This window comes from Oratosquilla oratoria, chromosome 16 (genome assembly GCF_046742065.1).
Source record: "Oratosquilla oratoria isolate Oo_2021 chromosome 16, ASM4674206v1, whole genome shotgun sequence".
NCBI lineage: Eukaryota > Metazoa > Arthropoda > Malacostraca > Stomatopoda > Squillidae > Oratosquilla > Oratosquilla oratoria.
This window is the reverse complement of record NC_134792.1, coordinates 35,901,035-35,905,922: the sequence shown is the minus strand read 5'-3', so window position 1 is coordinate 35,905,922 and position 4,888 is coordinate 35,901,035.

Genomic DNA, 4,888 nt, shown 5'->3' with positions numbered 1-4,888 from the left:
TGGATTACCAGGCGAAATTCCTCTAACTGGTATACATTTGCGTTCGAATGGTATAAAAGTCCGTCCGGGAGGAGCCGAAACTCCTTGATTGGCACTCTTAAAGGAGGAACCTTGGACTCTACCGTTGTGGCTCCTTTGAGATAATTTTTTTATATTACCCCAGTCAGTGTGTTTATTCTGTTCCTTCCGGATCGCCAGTTGGTCCCATTTGACGTGGTTCTCCACAGTGTTTGAATTTCCCTGACTACTCGTGGTTATGGGCGACACAATGAAGGTGTCTGTAGGGTGGTCACTCTTAGTATTCTAGAGAGTGCGTCAGCGACGATGTTTAATCGCCCCGGGATATAATTGACTTCGAGATCGAAATCATCAATCGCCATTTGCCACCGGAGGATCCGAGTGTTGGTGCCCTTAGCAGTGAAGAGTCAGACCAAAGGTCTGTGATCACTTAGTAGTCTAACCGGGTATCCGATGATCAGAGGTCGATTTACGGTGAGGCCGTAAATCGCTGCTAACGCTTCTCTTTCACCAGTGCTATACCGTCCCTCGTGCTCATTTAGAGTGCGGCTGAAATAGGAGAGCGGTCGTCTCCTACCTCTCTCGTCCTCCTACTAAAGGGGAGAGATGTCAACTCGTAGTAACCCTCGGGTGTTGAGAACGCAGTTTTCTCACGGCTGCTCTCTACCAGTGGGACATGGAGATACCCGGATTTAAGATTCAATAAGGAAAATATGAAGTTGGCTTCGAGACTGCATAACATCGAGTCGATATGTGGGAATGGGAACCTATCATCTGGCACGTTCTTGTTTAGTGCTCGAAAGTCGAGACAGAGCCGAACCGTGTTGTCCTTCTTTACCACGGGTACCAGGAGCATAATACGGAGATCGGGATGGGCGGATGATCCCCTTATGGAGCATGTCTACTATTAGTTCCTGTCTTTCCTCTCGAAATTTATCAGGAACGGGGTAAGATTTACGGTATACAGGCGGTTTAATGGTCCTGACCTCATGAAAAAAGTGAGGCGTAACCGTTAGTGGATCCCCTGGTAAAGCAAACACAATGCTGTTTTTGACCAATAGAGCAGTCAAAGCTAGATTGTCTTTGCTATTTAGGACGTGGAAGAAATTCCTAGCTTCCCGTCTTAGTTTATCTCTTCTTACTGTCGCCTGCACCGTTCCCACTGATAAGTCTGTCCCGCCGTCTACCAATGTGATCTCCTCTAGGAATGTAAATTCCACATCCACGTGGTCTTTGTGGATCTAAAGGGCATCAGGTCCCAAGTCCAGAAACGGGACTTTACACCAGGCCTTTCCTTCTTCTGTTCTATGCAGTTCAACTACTTCTTGGCCGAGCAGGCTGGCACCCTCAGCATATGTTCATGCCGTGAACAGCGCCGAGATTGCCTGACCTGCGGTAGTGAGCTTGTCTGCTCTCTCTAAGACCAATCCCAGTGTTCCGCTAGGGAAACTTGGTACCCTTTCAGCCTTGATGGTTTTAACTGGGAAGGTGGCTACCTCTCTTACTCCCTGATGAATCCGTCTCTCCTCTAACATGGTGAGCATTGGTGTTGCTGAAGCACACGTCCCGGCAAGGATTACTGGAATATCCTTGCCGTCAACTTTGAATGTTAAAGGACGGAATGTTAAACTCACCCTGTGTATTGACAAGAAATCTATCCCTAATATCAATTTAGCGGGAAGATCCTCTACAGGGATGACGAAGAATGTATGTGTAAACTGTAAACCCGCTAGACCAATCCTTACAGTAAATTTACCAAGGTTAGGCATCTCCGAACCATCGGCCACTATGATTATAGTGGTGCCCACTTGTAAATCCTCCGCGTCAACGGGCAGGACACTCCTATGAATTAGAGATACCGCTGCTCCAATATCTAACAAAGCGCTAACCGACTGGGTGGCGTTCGTCCCAAACAACTGAACTGCCACCATGGCCAACCCGCCTACAGCACTATGAGTGCTGGAAAAATTTATGTGGACAATTTCCACATGCTTTCTAGACTCGGCAGTCATCTTGGGGCGGGTTTCCCTCTGCGCGAGAATTTTATTTTATTACTTATTTTATTTATTTATTTATCTATTTTTCTATTTATTTTTGACTGGCTGCCACTGCTGGAAAATGTGACCGGTCTCCGTCTCTCGCGTGACCTGCTCAACCGCAGGCATGGCAAGATGTGCTTTGCTTGCCTTGGGGACGAGAGTAACTTGTCTCGGTAGCGTGGCTCCGTTTCCGATAATATGTGCAGTAGGGACGTCACCCGTTTTGGATGTAACACCTGCAGCTCCGTTTCCACGTGTTTCTGTGTCATCCGGCACTGTGGGGAGGGTATATGTCCTCCTCTCGATGGGGTATCTCAATCTCTCGTGAATGGCGTGGAGAGGAAAAATCTGTTTGTTTGTGTGGTGTGGAGGCTGAACCTTTCATCGCGGCAGTGTCCAGACAGCGTCTGATACAATTCGCCGAAGCGGGCGAGTAAAAGAATTGTTGGAATGCCTTCTTAAAAATTCCCCAATGGCTGGGATGTTCACTTCATACTAACTTGGAGAATATAGCAGCATCGCCACATTTTTCTGTACCACTCTAATCTTTTTGCATCGGGTACCGTAGAACCCCAGCGTTTCTTCAAAAGATTGAGCCATATTTGAACATCGTAGCATGCTGGCTGTCCATTCGTCGGGTGTTGCGTTACCCTCATCGAAGTGAATAAAGGAATGTCCACTGTAGTCAGCAGCGCCTTGGACTTATGACTCAAGTGGACAGTCTCTTAAGGTCTATTGTTTCGCCTATTTGACATTTTGTTTCCAAAATATATTGCTCCTTTTGAGTTAACTGAGTGGTCCAGTGTGACTTATTTCTTGTAAATATGTGCACTGAGTTTAGGATGGGTACGTGTATAGGGCATATCGCATCTATCCCATCGCTGCCACCACTATGGTAAAGTGTGACCGAAGATGAGGCTAAATACAAATATAGGGGTTCTGTGTCTTCTTTATTTGTCTACTGTGGTTGTGGTGGAGCGAAATGGTTATTTGCGAACTAAGAGGTTGGTTTACCTGGTTTGCAGAAGTGGAAGGTGCTGCGTTCGTGGTGTTTGACCGGTATGCATGCTCTCCAGAGTGTAATGACGCACCTCCAACCCGGGCGACCCACGCTTGGGTTAGCTTGGGTTGCGGCACATGGTCTCGGCCAATCATCTCCCAGAGCAGCAACCACGTGACCTAGCTTGCGCAGGGTGGGAGGCGGAGCTTGCATCATAGGGCACGCTTGTCACCACACACAAAGGACAAAGCATAAAGCGCACTCAGCTCACCATATTATTACATGTTCATTGAAAGAAGGCATTGTGCCACTTGTTGGAAAAGGGCAAACGTGGTGCCAATTCACAAAGGTGGAAACAAGGAAGCACTACTAAATTATACAGCAGTATTACTAGTGCAATAGTGAAATTATGTGAAAGGATTATGAAAGATCGATGGACTAAATATCTTGAAAAGGTGGACATTCTGACAGATAGTCAGTTTAACTTCAGATCTGGAAGGTTTTGTGTCGAAAGTGATTGATGTGCTGCAAGAGAGAGAGGTGTGGGTGGACTGCGTGTACCTGGACCTAGAGAAGACATTTGACAAAGTACCTCACAGTCGACTTATGTGGAAATTGGAGCATGCTGGAGGCCTGAGAGGCAAACTATTAGAATGGATTGAAGACTTCATGGAGGAAAGATACACGAGGACGGTAGTAAAGGACAAGATGTCAATCTGGAGAACAGTAACGAGCGGAGTTCCACAAGGTTCAGTGCTTGCGTATGTTAATGACATGATGGAAGGAACAAACTATACCATCATATTTGCAGATAGTGTAAATTATGAGAAAAGTGAAAAATGAGGCCGATAGAATCTTGCAAAAAATCTAGATACTAACTTTGCATGGAACCAAGAGTGGGAAATGAAGTTCAGTGCCAAAAAATAAAAAGTACTGGAAATGGGGAATAGTGGCAAAAGGTCATCCTCAAACTATTCATTGAGAAGCTAACATATTACAAAAGCAAGAGGAGAAAGACTTGGGGGTGTTGATAAAAGACAACATGTCACCTGACAGACATATCAGCAGAGTGAAAGTTATGAGCAAGATTGAGAGAATACAAAGGGCAGCAACCAAACTGGTCCCCAGCCTGGGAGATAAACCATATGAGGAGAGACTAAAAGTACTGGGTCTACCAACCATGAAAGATCGAAGAGAAAGAGTTGACATGATTACAGTGTTCAGGTCACTAAAGGGATTAGATTGCATTGATAGAAGATATCCCCTGATTAAAGATGGGAGGGATTTAAGAGGTCATGGAAGTAAATTAAGAAAGACCACATATGGAAAGGATGTGAAGAAATACAGTTTTCCATATAGATGTATGAATATGTGGAATAGCTTAGTAGGTGATATAGCCCAAGCACAAGCAATACACGAATTCAAATCTAAATATGATAATTGGAAATCAAAGATATTAAGTTGGAACGGTACATGAATTTGAGTCTAGTTATGTTAGAAGGTCAGAGAACAAGAAAAAGGAACCAACGAGCATTGCTTCTTTCCTGAATACTTCAATTAGGTATATATAATTAAGTAAACACACAAGCACACAAGTCCACGGGACATGCACGCACTAATTCGACAACGAGTACACAACGGTCTGCAAGCAAATGGAGACGACACGATGAGAGGGGGAGGGAGGTGGCTCGCCGTAGTTCGCCTGGTAGAGCGCGCGTCTGGTAACCGCGCGGGGATTCAGCGTCGCGTCGGTCCGAATCCTGGGCACGGCGCTGAGGTTAGGAAAGGGAATCCACTCTGATTAATGGTCCCTAACCGATGCATACCTCGG